Source organism: Crocuta crocuta, unplaced genomic scaffold (assembly GCF_008692635.1).
Source record: "Crocuta crocuta isolate KB4526 unplaced genomic scaffold, BGI_CrCroc_1.0 scaffold48, whole genome shotgun sequence".
Taxonomy (NCBI): Eukaryota; Metazoa; Chordata; class Mammalia; order Carnivora; family Hyaenidae; genus Crocuta; species Crocuta crocuta.
In genome coordinates this window covers 13811449-13828634 of record NW_027533089.1, presented here as the reverse complement: position 1 = coordinate 13828634, position 17186 = coordinate 13811449, and positions in this window count along the sequence as shown.

Here is a 17186-nt window from a genome sequence, read left to right as displayed (position 1 = left end):
TCCATCCAAGCTCTGTGATGTCATCAGTCTGGATCAAGCCCCAGTTCCTCCATGAAACTGTCTCCTCCTCCTCCTCCTATTTCCACTAATACTTCCTGTGCCACATTTCTTATCACTTATATTGTTAAATATTGAAATTTAAATGCTTCCTCGAATTTGCGTTGCTCCTTTCCATAGGATAGTATGTTTTTCTGCAACAGACTGTGTTTCATAATTCTGTTTATTTCCCAGGGAACCTAACATGATCCTTTGCATTGCCTCTTCTAGATTTCTGCATGCTATCTCTTAAGGCAATCATGAATTGTTATTGAACTGAGGCTGTCACAGGTTGGGTCTTTAATAGGTACCCAAAGCTACCATCAGATCTAAGAACTGTGACCATCCAGCTTCTCAAGCAGCAGCAATTATGATAAAAGGCAACACACACACACACACAGACACACAGTGGACAACACTGACCAACAAACATCACTAAGTATCTTCTAAGGGTTCGGACTAAGTGAGGCACTGGGGATAAGATGTGTTATAAAGTCTTCATTCCAAAGCACTGGGTTCCTTTAGCAGTTCTGGTTCTGATATCTAAAGTCAGTGAATGTCTAGACATACATGGTCTTGAAATGTGTTAAAATTGGTGATTACAAGGCAGCCATAAATACACAGACTAATACAACTCTGGGCTCATCTGTGAAACCAGGGCAATACTGCCTGGCCACCCAAATCTGGAAAACTTGTGAAGTGTATTTTCTATTGGGGCTGATACTCTTAGTTCCAAGACCTTCCTCACTTCAAAGGAACAAATGAAAACTGATCTGCTCCAAGGATGGCCTAGAATATTTATTGCTGGCCTTGATTGTTTTAGACGTGCTACAATGAAGACTCATATTTGGCTTACAAATTTTCTTTCGATGTATTATATATAAAATTAGAAATCACTTTTAATTTAAAAAAATCCCCCATTGCATTTGTACAGCAGGCAACATTTGTCCATGTAGAGATTTTGCTCAAAAGCAATCCAATTTTGGTAAACTCTGTGAGAAAAATCTAAGTTAAGTTTTGGGTACCCCTGAAATAAACTGCAAGTGCATACATGGCTTAATGGCTAGGAATTCATAAGAGATTTATACCTTCATCCAGAAACCATCCAATACCTAATAATTTATTTGGATTTGGCTTTAACCAGCAATAACAATACTCCTTAAGCAGCCGGACGTGTTTGGGCTGAAACTCACAGAAGCACATGAGTTGCAAACACCCTGTATCTGAGGCCAATAAATGATTTCTTGAACTCCTTGCAAACTGGGATCTGGACACATGCTTCTGATAGCTCTTGTTATCTCTATGACAAACCCAGGCCAATGAATCAATTATATCACATATATGAAATGGCACATAAACGGTACTAAAAACTTTATAGAACTACATGAATAATTTTGTTTCTAATTTAGTCCCACAAGTTATAGAGAAATATAAAACACACTACCCTTCTAGAGAGAAGCATCTGTACAACAGAATATGGATTATCCATTTTTCTTCTGGAATAATTTATTGTCAACAAGCTAATATTCTCTCATAGAACACATGCCATATAGACACAGACGTATGCCCACATAGACATATGCCATACACCCCACCTGATGTCCTTGTATATTTGCTTATTAGTCTGGAATTATTCTTAATCTGATAGCCTCACAATATACAATGTCAACGTTGGAGCCACGTGTGTCAGAGAGCAGGACTGAGTGACTCAGCTGCTTCTCTTTCCGAACATGAATGCCAGAGTTCTTTGGGCTCTAACTTTTTTGGAAGCTAATAAAACCCCATGTAAGATACCATATTTTTGTTCTATTTGGTTTTATTCTATCATTATTTATATATTGTACCAGGTCCTATTCTGAGTACAGAAAATACGAAGATGCCTAAGACATGAATCCATCCTGGAGATAAAGGTAATATTGGCCATTTATGCACAACAATGGTTATACAGTCAGCCTCAGTCTGCTTGCCAGGCTCAGTAGTATTCCCTGTAGCTGGGGTCCTGAATCACCTCCAGGCTTAGACCTATTACCCCACTTGCTTTTGTTCTCCAGATGAATTCTGACCATATGCAAAAGGACCTGAGCATTCTGAAGCTAGGTATCAATCTTCCTTGACCAAAGCCACAATCTGTCTTTTAATACTAATAAATGTTAGAATCTACCAGCTCTTTACAAACACTACTTTTTCAGATCCTCACTAACAAGCCAACAAAGCATTATTCAGTCCATTTTACAGAAGAAGAAACTGAGAATCCAAGAAGAGGTGACATACCTTTCCCCAAATCATGGTGTCAATAAATGATGGAAAAAGAATTTGACCCTAGATTTCTAGGACTTCAAAATCTATTCTCCATGAAGCTCAAGGTCTCAATCCAAAGCCCAGCACTGGGCTTCACTGCCTACTTGTAATTCTCACTGATACTGACCCCTCCCCTCCCTACTGCCTGTCCTCTCAAGAATCAGTATTCCAGATCCCCCAAGACCATCAACTATTTCCTCCATTTATCCCAGCCACCATAACAGACTACTTGCCTGACATAGCCATATCCCCAGGAGGCATTTGGCTCCCACCTGTCCCTATGGGTGGGGAGCTTCTAGCCCCACCCCAACTGGCTAACTAACCATGGTTGACCAACCATAATGTTAGTTTTTTAAGAGAGCACAGCTTTTAAGATACCAATTCCCTCCTCCTTTCTTTGCCGCTATGTAAGAATCAAAAGAGTGCTGAGGGTAGCTTATCCTGTGGTTAAAAAGTGCCAAAAAGTGTCTCTCCCCCAATATTTTTCTAAGCATAAAGCCAGACTTAGGTTCTGTGAAGATTCTAGACCTCTCATTGCATATCATGAAGGGCAGTGCATGTGTTCTATTTTTTGTTTTGAGTAAAATGCAATCCTACATTTAGAGGCAAAAATAATTGATTCAATATATTCAGTTCTTCCTTCTTTCCTCTTTCATGCCCATTACCCCACATCAATCAAATTAACAAAACCACATAGAACAAAGAAAGTAACCCATGATCTACAATAATTCTGACTCAGGTTAGTGGTCACAAATGAAATCTGCTGATTGTCCCTGGTAAATTTGAGTAGGTCCGCCATGATTTCCTGTATCATTTGCATGTAAAAAGCTCATCTTATTCAAAGATCCCTGAGAGCTTTGTGGACATCAGCATTTATTATTTTCATTTTATAGCAAAAAAAAAAAAAAATCAAATGCCCAGAGAGGTTAAGGCATCAGCAAAGAGCCACAGAGTGATGCATTGGAAGTCCTATGAGGAGGCCTCCAGAAACCTAATTTCTAAAGCAGTGTTCTATCTATTCAACCATGCTACCTCTCATTAAGATGGCATCTCTCATTAAGATGGAGCATAATCATAAAAAGAAAATCCTTTAGCTTTCTAACATTAACTACCTTTGTGCATCTCAAGTCTAACGCTTCACAAAGGCTTGGAAATGAATGAGACATTTTATTTAAATGCTACTTAACTAAAAGTTAAAAAGTATAATTTTCTATTGCAGAATAAGAACCAGAGAGACTAATTTGGTAGAGTTGTTAAATTTTACAAAGCCCGAGTCCCAATTTTCAAAAAATATTTCACATTTATTTATTGAAGTGAATGAAACATTTGCTATAAAACTATTCAATGGAAAGTTTTTTAACAAAGCATAATTTACTTTTCATTTACAGAACAATGGAAAGTAGAAAGAAATCTCCTCCAAGGTATTAGAATCATGTACAGTTTCATATTTGACTAAAAAATTATTTCCCTAGCCTGTTTTCTCAACACTAAGGATATGCAGAAAAGTATCGCTTGCATTCATCATGAAAATTACAGAAAAATGACTGAAACTACTGAGAACATTATTAAATAAAACATATACTTATTATCTGTCTTTTTGTCTCTGTCTTTCAGTCTATGGTTTACAGAACACTGACTCTTCTTTACCAGTCCTCCTACTCAGAAATTCAATTTCATTCTACTCCCAAATGAACTCCCACACAACTTCATCTGGGGCATTTGAGGGTGATATCCACACCCGGGATGTGGATCCATACTCTCAACCACCTGCTGGGAATGCACCCTCCAATTTAAGTGTGGCAAATGGGGCAGTGGGAGGCCTTCTCTTCCCCCAGCAGATGGTAAGCAGAATCAGAGGTTCTTTGTTCCAGGTGCATTGAGTTTCTAAATGAGGATGGGGCCCCCCTTCTCCTTATCTGATTATGCAGGAGCACAGCAACTCAACCCAGGAGGCTAAAGCAATGAATATGTACCCTGATACATTCAATGTGATAATACAGAATTAGGAAAAAAGGGAAAAAATGTGTCCTTGTTACCACTCACTATTCATATTCAGATACAGAACCAGTGAGCTGAGCTTGGTATCATAAGCAGTTGTCATCATATATTCCAGGAAATCCTATCAGAGTCCCAGTCACCTAGCCCATGCAAGTGTAAAGGTTTGGGAGCATATAACAAGAAGTCTTAGAGTCAAAAATGTAACTGATATAAGTGAATATCCTCTTTTCTGGTGGAGTACAACAGAGAAAATATTATAAACACGTGTGTGTGTGCGCGCGTGCACGAACGCACACACATGCTTGTGGGAAACTTGTCAGCTCCATGAGGTATAAGGATACCCCCATAAAGTCATGGGCAGCTATGAAACATGAAACATCAACAAGCACAGGATTCCAAAGACCCATAAGCATCAAATACAAGACCTAAGCAACAGCACTGAGATGGTAGTAAGGGGAAATGTGATGGGGCCAGGACCCAGAGAACAGACTCAGAGGGAATCAGGTGAACTATCAAGAGGTCCCAGCAGAAGACAACAGATGGAGGCTTTCACAGGAGAATGGGGTTCCATTTGACTTTATGCTTCTTAAGTAAGGACTAGTATTTCATTCATTGCTGTTTTCTTAGCAATACAATAGGCATACAGTATTTGCCCTAAAAAGAAGGAAGAAAGAAGCAAGGAAGGAAGGAAAAATGAGGCATGAGCAGAAGCTTAGACAATTAGGACTAGGGAGATCCAACTGTAGGTAGTAGGGGCCCAGGCCAAGAGTACCCCTACTCAAAATTTGCAGAAACAGGAAACTATGGGACAGATACGGGGTGGGTAGCACAAGACAGGAATCAGTTATTGCAAACAGAATAAATGGACTCTGCCACTTAGAATGTCAGGGAAGTTCCAATCCTGCAAACAGCATCAACTGTCAGAGGAAACCTGCAGCCATGGAGACATGCTAAAACCCTGAGCTGGTGAGGGGAAGGTGTAGCGCATGGACTCAGTGTGTGATTGGACCCTACCAGGTAGGGGTGTATGTATAAGAGAGACAGATAGATATATACACAGGGATACAGAGAGAACAGAAAAAAGAATGTCTCTGGGGCTTTTCCTTATTTGATTTACTTATCCATCCAATCACCAACCATTTATTGAATGTCTACTTTGTATTACCGATTATGCTGGGTATGGAGAGACAAAACGTCTATTTCATTTGGAAGTATATGCATTTATAAGGAGAAAATGGATGAACAAACATTAATACTTGTTCCTTCCAAAGCCTTAGAAAGGGGCCCAGCAACCAACAGCACATATCATTGGTAGGATTGAGTGGGTATATGTATCATCCAAGATAATATGTAGGTTGCTATCAACTGACCCTTTCCTTTCCATACACTTACTGGAACTAAAACCTCAAGAATCAGAAACATTGCTCTTGATCAATTACTGCTCCAGATCCATAATAGTAGCCAAATAAAGAAGCAGAGGGTGACGGCACAAAGAAAATCCATCTCATTCTGAAGTTCCTACAGAACTTCCTATAGAAGTCCTGATACTTGAAGGTTTTGTTGCTGTTGTTACTGTTAAGACAAAGAAAATATCATTTCTACAGGTAACCAGATAAACAAGTTTTACTATTTAGTATTAAAAATAAAATAAATGCAACCTGAAAATATATAACAAAAATAAAAGGCTCAGAGAAGACATGAGGTCTATCTTCAGAAACTTGAAGACCGGACTTTTGTCATGGGAGAAAGAAATTAACCTTGTTCTAGGATACTCTCAAGGAAGAGAGTGAGGACCATGGGGATGTAAACTCTGCTCGAATATTATAAATAAATTGTTAGCCAAGAACTATCCATGAAAGAATGGGCTATCATCACATGGGTTAGCATGCTTGGACCGCTCAAAGCAGACAATAAAACAGGTACCTACTGGGTAAGGATGCAGAGAAATCTGTCAGTGACCATTAGTACTGAGAACCAATATACCAACTCAGACCCAGGGATAGTGAGCACAGCACCACTAACATAGACAACTCTCCTAAGTCAGGTAGGTTAACAGCTGTATACCCTCAAGTGATCAGTCACTGGTAGCAGGACTCCAGCCAACAGCTGATTGGTAGAAGGTGAGATGGACTCAGTCCTTGCTAGAAAGTAAAAACTACAGGGTAATTGGCTGGTATTTTGAGCAGGCTTTTGGAAGGGTAGCCTGCAGTGTTCATCTGGATGAAAAGGTAAAAGTCTGGGCCTGTGTGTTCCCCATACTGTCTTACCCTAACTCAGTAGTTTCCAGTTGTACCGTATGAAGCCCTTGTAATCTAAGAAGGTACCTAATAGGAGCCCTGAGGAGAATGCTGAGAAATAAGAATCTGGTATCCTTATTTCCCATGTTAAAGAGCCGCTTCTTGTTTATTGGTGTACATTTTCTTTGAAGAAATGTCAGTCTTGTTGACTGCAAGCAGAACATCCAGCTCAATGCTCTACTTAAGTTAGAAAACCATCACTGTGGAAGGCTTTCAAGCCTTTCACACCTCATGCTAACTCTCCAAGAAGGAAAATCCAAGGCATAATGAGATCATCCTAGATGCACAGTTGGGCTATGATAACTAAGGAACTTCAGATATGTACAGCCAAAAGATGAAGAGCTATCCCTCCTTCTCTGCCGTGCTTCACACTTCCTATTTGGGTGGTTCATATTACTTGTCTCTCTTCTTCCTTCTTGCAGTGTTGCTCCTTTGTTGACTCTAACTGCAAGGCAGGACCAGGGAAACATAGGGAAGTGGAAACATTGCTTCAGTCAGCCCTGCTGCACATCCCAGAAGGGCTGTCCTCTCCTTCTCTAACTCTTAAAGTGATAAGTTTCTGCAGACTATTATCATCAGATGGGACTTGGGGAAAGGGATTTCAAGTTAGGTAAAAGCAGTTCTCAAAGCCTAGTGTAGTCTAGCCCAGTTCACAGGTATAGGCCAAAACAGGCACTAGTACTAAGGCCTCAGTCAAAGTTGTTTGCTCAAAGCAACTCTCTGTTTTAAATTACACACAGGTACTGAAGTCCCAGTGCATGCCTGGGCTGGATTTGGTATCTTGCCTACCTCTCCATGGAGACCTAGGTGATTACACAACATGTCAGAGTAATACAGAAGGGTTCCATCCATTACAAATGTATTTGCTTAGGATTTACAATTGGGAAAGCAGACATCAGGCCTATGGCAGCAAAATCACTTCCTACTTTTGCCTGCTGCTGGGGCTGAACCCACACTAGAAATAGATTTGTTTGTTTTGTTTGTTTGTTTGAGAGAGGGCACATGCTTACATAAGCAGGGGAAGAGAAAGAGGGAGAGAATCTTAAGCAAGCTCCATGCTCAGTAGCACAACAAAGCCTGATGAGGTAGGGCTCCATCCCGTGATTCTGGGATCATGACCTTGACCAAAATCAAGAGTCAGACACTCACCCGACTGAGCCATGCAGGCACCCTGGAATTCTATTTCAGTCGTTCAGGGATATTACTGCAAAGGTAAAAATGCCTGGAAAAGGCAGGGACGGTCTTCTTAAATAAGTTCTAACCTGAGCTAGAAGTCTGTTTGTTGTGGAACTTAGGAAGAAATTCAAGTATTGGAATTCATCCATTTTCGACAAGCACTACTGCCTCTGCTCCCATCTCTAACTTGCATTGCCAAAGAAGATCTCTTTGATCCAATGCAGTCCAGTAAGTACCAGAATGGTTTTTCATGTGTGAACACAATAAAATTGTATTTCTCACCCATGTACAGTCTACTGAGGGTGTTCTGGTTGTTGAGTAGATTTCTAGTTTCAGGAAAACATATTTTTCCCTTTCCAGACTGTAACTTACACAATTTAAAATATTTACCAATATTTTATCACTTCAAGTGTAGAAAACTTAATTTCCATTTAGATTGCTGTACCTTACCCATTTTTAAAACATAATTTTCTTGGGTATTTCTTCTACATAAAGTATCATATCAGAAAGTATACTGCTTTTTGCCTCAACTATCACATATAAGTTAAGAAATTCATGAGAAGAATGGTCTATTATATATATCCTGATTTTTTTTTTCCTTTCTCAAGTTCCAAACCTCCTTCTGTTTTCATTTCCTTTCTGTTTAGAGAACTTCCTTTAGCCATTCTTTAAGGGTATGATTTTAGTGACAAATTTTAGTCTTCTTTTGAAAATGTTGATTTTATCTTCATTCCTGAAGGATATTTTTGCTAGATATAAAATTCTGGGTTGACTGTTCCTTTCTTTCAACTTTTCAAAAATTCTGTACCACCTTTTTCTGTCTGGCCTTCTGTGTTTCAGATGAAAAATTCATCATTTGAAAATACTAAATTCAAACTGATGTTCAATTCAATTGATAATATGTCATTTATCTCTAGCTGCTTTCAATGTTTTTTCTTTGTATTTAGTTTTCAAAGTTTAATTTTATTGTATTTTAGCATAGATTTCTTCAGGTTTATCCCACTGAGGGTTTGCTCAGATTCTTGAATATGTAGATTTAGAGCATTCATCAAATTTAGGAAATTGTCAGACTTTTTAAAAAATAATCTTTCTCTTTTTCCTTTCCTCCTCTCCTTCCTCTTTTTTTAGTTTATTTTCTCTGTGTTTAAATTGCATAAACTTTATTAATCTTTCCCCAAGTCCACTGATTCTATCCCCTATCATCTGTTCCCTACTACTAAGCCCATCCACGATTTTCTTTTGCTTTTAATAATTTTCAGTTCTATAATTTCCATTTGGTTCTTTTTTATAACTTCTATTTCTTTGCTAAGATTTTCTTTTTTTTTTTTTTTTTCATTTGATTCAAGAGGATTTGTCATTGCTGTTGAAGTATTTTTTACAATAACTGCTTTGGAATTCTTGTCAGGTAATTCCAGCATCGGAATCATCTTGGTGTTGGTGTCTCCTGATTATCATTTCAAGTTGTGATTTTTGTGATACTTGCTGAGTGATTTTTTATTGTATCCAGATATTTTGTATGTTGTATTAGTGGGCTCTAGATCCTATCTGATCTTCTGTTTTGTAGATAGTCCCTCTGTTGGGATGTAGTATGATGGCTAGGTGAGTGTGTATGTCCAGCATCTTGCTGGGTCCTACTGGCATTAATTATGCAAAAATGGAGCACTGACTCACACTGCCTCATTGCAAATGTGTGGAGTGGAAGTTTAGCTCCCTCTTCAGCTTCTAAGACCTTCCTGCTTAAAGTGAAGCACTGACTTGTACCACCTCATTCCCTTCCAGTTGGGGTACAAGCTCAGTGTAGCTCCCCACTCTGCCCCATTGGTACAAGAAGGTCAGAGGCTTGAGACTGACTAGTAGCAACTTCTTCTACTTTGTTCAATCTCATTGATTCCAGGTCAGGGTGGGGAACCTCAGGAATCTTCTGGGTCCCACTGACATTGGTGGGACCATAGTGATGTGCCCCTACTCTCACCATCTGTCCAAGTCTCATTGCTGCTGGGGTAACAGTATAGCTTTGGCTCACAGTAGAACCTTGCTTTTTTGCTGGTTTCCTAGAGTAGAGCATGAGCTCTGTTAAGAGACAGATGTGTTTGACTCACCTTTACCTTTCTAGAACCTCACAGAGCATGATACAGCTATTCCTGATCATTAAATGAATATGTAAAATAATGAATTAAAGAGAGGATGGGATTAGATAAACTTCATGGGCTCAAAGTTCCTGAGATTTAGGTTCACTAAACCTAAGGGAAGAGCCCAGATAATCTTTTCTGAATTCATTTAATATTTAAACACAAGATTTAGAATTTCCACTAAAATAAGGTGATTCCCCTACCTTCCTGAGAAGAGGATCTGATTAAATTCTCAAAAATGTCAATAAGTTCTATACTACCTCTTCTGAGAAGCAATTTGAGTTTTTCAGAACTCAGAACTACACGTCCCTCCCCTTCTCCCTATGTGGATAGACCAGGAGGCTAGAAACTCACTAGTTACAGTTTTGCTGGCGGTTTCCCAGTGGCTTGCTTTCATTTTAAAGAAGCATTATCTGGAGTCATTAAATTAACAATACTCTCCAGTGTACCCACTCTGTCATCCATCTGCTTAAGATGCTTGTCAGATGATACCCTCCTGTATCTGCAGTCTTCATCTGGAATTCAAAGCTATCAAACCTGGCTCCAAGGTAGTGCACCTTCTGTTCCAAGCTACAAAACTCTCGTCTTTCAATTCTAGCAATGATGTAGTGACTTAACATTCCCCTCACCCCACAAGTCCCCACTAAGGATCTTGGATCTTTGGAATACATTTATACTTGGAGGATGGTGAGTGGAAAACATTTTAGGGATCAGAATATGTAGAATATGCTTGTAAAAGAAATTCAGGTTGTCACTCTCACTCTCCCTCAGCCAGAGAGTCTGACCCTGGGTTATCTTACTCTTCTCCAAATGTCAGTTCATCTCTTACAGCTTGAAAACCTCCTTTCCTCTTCATCCCCATGAACAAAAATATAAATATTTGGCCATCATTGGAATCCAACCAAGACCCTGAATTTACTAAAAGTAAATCAAAACATAACCCTCAATTGCAGAGAAATTCAGTGAGTAAAGGAGGTAAAGGTTTTAACCATAATTATTTATAAAAACTTTGGCTCCTCTTTATTTCAAAATCCTACAAGTTAATAGAATCCTAACCCCACAACTTCTCCCCCAAATCACAATTGCACACCTCTCCACTCCAACCCAACTCAATTGAATTATACTCTGAAAAAGCCAATATGTGTTTTCCCAAGTTCAAATCTCGTTCATGCCTTCTGCCCTGCCTGGAAAGTCTGCTGTTCCTTTTTTAATGTCCAGTTTCTCCACAAACATCACTCACTTAACACCTAACATTCACTGCTTTTCTTATTATCCTTCTATGCCAATAGTTCTCAAAGTTTATTACTCATCAGAATCACTCGGAGTGCTGTTAAAAAGATAGATTTCATTGGTTCCCCTGAAGAGATGCTGATTTAGTAGGTAGACAGAATTCTAATGATGGGCCCCCCACAATTCCCATAGACTACTTATTCAACAAGCACTAATCGAGGTACTGCTATGAAGGGATTCTGCAGATGTAATTAAAGTCTCAAGCCGGTACACCTTAAAATGCAGAGATTATCTAACTGGGCCTAGTCTAATCATATGCGTGCTTCAGAAGCAGAGAGCTTTCCCTGACATGGAACAACAAAAGAAGTTAGAGAGGTCCTAAGCATGGTAAGGACTCCATGTGCCTTAGCCAGTTTGAAGATGGGAAGGGCCACATGGAAAAAAATGTAGGTGCCTTCCAGAAGCAAAATGTTGCCCTGAGCAGACAGCCAGCAAGAAACTGAATTTTTCTGACAACCTAAGTAAGATTTGAACTGGATTTTTCCCCAGAGCCTGCCAGAAGAACCTAACCTTGTTAGACCTTAAAGAACCTAGAAACTTGGCCTGAACTTGTGATTTCAGAACTATGAAATAATATATACACATTGTTTTACTATGCTAATTTAGTGGTCATTTGTTCCACAGGAATAAAAAACTAATAATAATAAATACAGGGAAGGCCCGGGAATCCGTGTTTCAACAAGTAGATGGTCCCTGACCAGAATTTAAGAAATCTCCTTCGAAAGTTTTATAATTTTCATTCCACCTGTCAATAAACTAAGTTCACAACTAATTTCCTGCTTGGGAAGAGAAGATAATTATCCATTGAATTTGTCATTAATTCCACCTTGCACAGATATACCATTAAATACATTTTAACTTTGTAAAAGTCTCCAAAGTGGATAAACTATTTGTATCCAAATGTGATGCCCAAAATTTGTGTTTGGACAAGTCCTCATTCATGGAGAAGACAAGGAAATGCTATGAAAGCAGAGAATGACTTCTGGATGGGTCATTTAATTCTCTAAAGCTGTGCATCGGCCACGCGGCAGTGACAGGACACCCTTGGTTTACTAGACAGGCTTCTGTCTGAAATCTGACCAGGGGTATCCTAAAGCTGGAGTTAAAAATGCCATCCAGTCCACTGGTCTCTCAGCATGACCAGCCACCCCAGGTGTTATCAGAGTATTTCCCACGTAACATGTAGTGGCAGCCAGACTGCTTTCTGGGCTTTAGAAAATGGGAGGCACAGAAGAGCAAGGATTTGAGATTCCTGAATATTTTGAACTTCTATCACTATGGGGATTCTCCCAGTCTTCTTGACAGAGGCCACTGGCCATAACCTTTCCAATAAAAAAAAAAAAAAATCAAAATTAGTAACAGAAAGGAATTTGAAACTCATAGTTCAAGTTCCCAAGCCAAACTCTGCTTTACTATACCTGGTGACGGGGAGCTCACCACCTCACAAGCCAGCCTCTTCCATGTCTGAACACCTGTATTACAGAGTGCTTCCTCAAGCAGAGCCATAATTTGCCTCTCCACATCTTCCCCCTTCTTGCTGTACAGTGACTTTTGCAGCCACTCCATACTGTTAACCTGGCCTTGAGTACCCTGGAGACACCTGAAGTCCACCATCATACCTCGCCCCTTTGCTGTGTATGTTTTTAGGTAAATATCCCCATTCTCTCCAATAATATCTTGGACATTTTCCCTACACTATGCCACATGATTGGTGACTCAGGAAATCAATCACATCAGTAGTGAGGACTAAGTCCTGGGAAAGGCAGAGTATTTACAAAAACAAGAGAGGGCAGTAAAGTAACAAAGAGGAACAGAGACACAAAAAAAGAGAAACTGACACACAGGCCAAATAGCATGCAGTCCTTCATAGCTCTCAAGTTCCGAAAGAAAAGACAGGACTCGAAATAGCTTTTTTAAGCCCACTACTACCTTAAAAAATAATTTCCTATCATCGCACCACTGTTTTATAGACTCTACCGCATTCACACCCCTATTTCTGTCAGAGTCATAAAGCAGCTTCAATCACAAGCCCTAATGGAGTCTCTAACGTGAGCCAGGGAACAAAGAAGGTTTTAAAGACAAAAGGAATAGATCGCAGAGGAGGAAAAGCAGCCTCAGTCCCCTTTCATCCAGTTCCTGCATCATCATCTTTGTCTTATCTGTCAATATCTAGAAATCTGAAAAGCTAAATATGTACAGTGCTCATGTGTCTAGACAGACAGACAGTTCTAGACAAACCATTGAGCCGAAATCTTATGCTTTGGAAATATTTTAAACAAAAGTATGGCTGTAGTGGTTTTACAGCACACATGCCCATAGCTTGAATGCAGGAGGAATTCAAGCATGTTCAGGTTCTGATGGAAGGGAAAAGATCTGACATTACAAAAAAGTTTCTTTTCTGTCTCCTTCTGCCTTCCCAGCAGCCCGGTGCAACACCTGTCTCATCAGCAGGGGCACTCAGAAGGGATGGGCCTCAAGGCACCTCAGCCCCAAGACTCTCCATGCCTCATTCTTCATCTGCGCTGCTCGTAATGTTCCATCACTGGTACAGTTACACCTGAACACTCTGGTGCTGCCAAACACCTGGCTTGATTTTCCACTGTCCAAATGAAAAATAAGCATAATCTGCTTTTTGAGGATACAGCAAATGAGGGAGTTCATGACAAATTGTGTTGGTTTATGCAGAATAGTGATAATAAGATACAAATGAGAATTTTTTGCTTAATGAATAATACTAATCACGTTTCAACAAATGCTGTGCCCTTCTAATTAGAGAGACTGCATAAAATCAGCTTAATTTATTTGTGACTAGTTATACAGAGTTTAAATATTTACTAGAGATTTACTCAAATGTTTGAGAGGATTTTAAACATTTCCTACAGTTGAAGCGGTCTGCCTAGTTCTGTGGGGTGCGATGACAGCTCTAACTTGTGGGGGCTCTCTGATTTTGCAGCGTGTCGTGAAAATCCTGGATTCAAAATGCAGAAGAAAGGGTATTATTGATTTACATACTAATTCTCCAACTGTTACTCATTTTCTTGATTCCAGCTTCCAAAGTTGCTCTCCCAACATTCATCACTGTAGTACACTAGAGGGGATGAGCATCTTTTTCAATAAATTATAGGAACTATGACTAATTACAGTGATATTAACTATGCAAAGTAATGTGTAACTTAAAATGGATACGTTCATCATTTCAAATTATGCCTTTGACTTTTGATGGTCTAATATAGGCACGCTCTCTTTGTACTGAATGTGTACTATATTTGCTAAGGTTTCTTTGCAATTCGAAACTCTGGTTGTGAGCATATTAACCTACTAAAAATAACCTTCTAGAGTATCTTCAATGACCCAGAGCAATTAAAGGGACAAGCAAATGGACCCCGAGATAAGGAGCACAAAAAACATATATGTATTATGCCTCCCTGACAAAGAATTAGCCATAAGAAATCTGATCATTAGAAGCTTTGCCGAAGTGCATTATCTATATTTTTCAAAAACATTTGACCATGAATTATTTTTATCCAATCCTAATGGCAACCTTGGAGGGTTTTATATATTTATCCTTATCTTCTGGATGACAACACTGAATCACTGATAGGTTAAGTGATCTGCCCAAGACCACCAGACCACTTAGAGATAGGCTAGGACTAAACCCCAGACTTTGGGCCATCTAATCCATGTTATATGTTCCATTCCAACTGAATGGATATTTAAGTGAATTCATTAAAGAAACTTAGAGAAAACTTCCAGAATTCTCTCCTTATTTGAGCAATATAATTTGTTCCATCATTTGTTAATCCATTCATTCCTCAATCTACAATAATTTACTGAATACGTTTTCTGTATCATGCACTGTTAGATACAGTAGATAGAACATGAAGACACAACTACTACCTTACAGAGTTCTCCCTCCAGTGAGGAAGATCAACATGTAGTCAAAGAATTATAAAACCCCTGGATATGCTATACTAAAGCTTTGTATAAAGCATTACAGGGAGCACAGAGGTGAAAGAATTTTTTCTAAGAGACAAGTAAGAAGATGGTCAAAGGAGGTTCTCCATCTCCAATGAGGTGATAAATTTAGTCTGAAAGCATTCACTGGGTTTCTCCCAGGAGACAAGAGCAGAAAAGGCATTCCACAGGCTTGAAGGAGCCAAGTATGACGGGCACAGTGTATCAGGTAAGAAAGGGCTGGAAAACTAGGCAAAGGATTTTGTAGAGGGCGTTATAGGTAATCCTAAACAGTTCAAGTTTCTGTGGAGGTAAAGGATCAGGGGAAGGTTCTCAGCAATGGCAATGAGGTAATTATTCTGTCATCAGGATCACCTGGAAAGAGTATGCAAAATAAAATGGAAGATATTAAAAAGAAGAGCAAAGCAGGGACACCTGGGTGGCTCAGTGGGTTAAGTGTCCAACTTCAGCTTAGGTCATGATCTCACAGCTTAGGAGTTTGAGCCCCACATCAGGCTCTGTGCTGACAGCTCAGAGCCTGGAGCCTGCTTCAGATTCTGTCTCTCTCTCTCTCTCTGCCCCTCACCCTCTCAAGAATAAATGTTTAAAAATTTAAAAATAAAGAAACGAAGAGCAACCAAGAAGCAAATGATGAGGCTCTGAGTCAGGGCTGGGGAAGTAAAGGGGAAGTAAACTGGGTAGAGGAAATGGATTCGAAAGACATTTAGGAATAGAATGGTTTATTAGATTTTACTTTTGATATACATAGGCATGTATCCCCAATCCTCAGTTTCTTTGTCCCTTCAGTGTTTAGGTGACATGACTCATTAGCCCCCATGTTTCTAAAGACAGGAATGAAGGTTTGTCAAAAAAAAATTCTTGTTATTCTCTTGAAACTGCACCTTGTACTGGGCTCACAATGTAACAGGTATATTCGTGAATAAGAGTTTTTGACGTACAACTGGCTGACATCCTGGGACCTTTTCTCCACCTTACAAAGAAACCAAACAGTTATATCACAATAAAAAAAATATTTTGCCTATAAGTTCATATGCATAGAAGAATACAGTAAATTCCTAACTACACCTCCCTCTAGATACCAATTGCAACCACCACTGCAAACTTCAAGGAAAATATTTGTTCCAAACTATAACTATGTAACCCAGATTTTAAGTATTTACGATGACCTATCATGATTCAAGATAGCCTGTGACGACATGGAACTTACAGTTAAATAAATGACTGTATAGTAAGTGGGTGAAGTGGAGGCTATGGAGCCAATTGCCTTTCTTCAAATCCTGCCTATACCTCTAGGCTGTATGGTCCTGGACAAGTCATATAAAAACTCTTTGTGTCTCAATTTCTTTCTTCATTTGTAAAAGGGGACAAGAAACTAACCGCCACAAGAGTTGTTACTAGTATAAATGAGTTCTTATATGTACAGAGCTTAGAACAGCTGTGACATTATCATTGCTGCTATCATTGTCCAATTAAAGAAAGGCAGGCTCAGGCCTTAACGTGAATGGGTTCCACCCAGTGCTCTTAATTATGATGGTAATAGTCTGGCTGTCTTCAAAATCCAAAATAAGATAGCATCCTCATTATTAATTATGAGAACAAAGGAATGGTCTTTCAATAACAGCCAGGTTCCTGACTCTGATGTAAACATGGTTTACTTTGAAAGCTGAACTCTTAAAAGATTAAAACTGTTTCAATTTTTTCCTAGTTTTCTTTTAAAACTTGCTAAATATAGAGAATCCCTTAATTTATATAACAGCTTTTTAGAACTTAGTGATATTTTTCATCTTGAGATGCAAACCTCCTTTTACCCGTACTGCTTTTCATTTGTCGTACATCTCTTCTTTCCATCTTCAGAAGATACTAAACCCATTCACTCTAAATTCGACAGCTAAATCTGCTTTAAAATAAAGAAAAGGAAGCATTTATTGAAAACACAATAGATGCTCAATAAAAGTCTGTCAGGCCAGACTCTTAATATCAGGAGAAA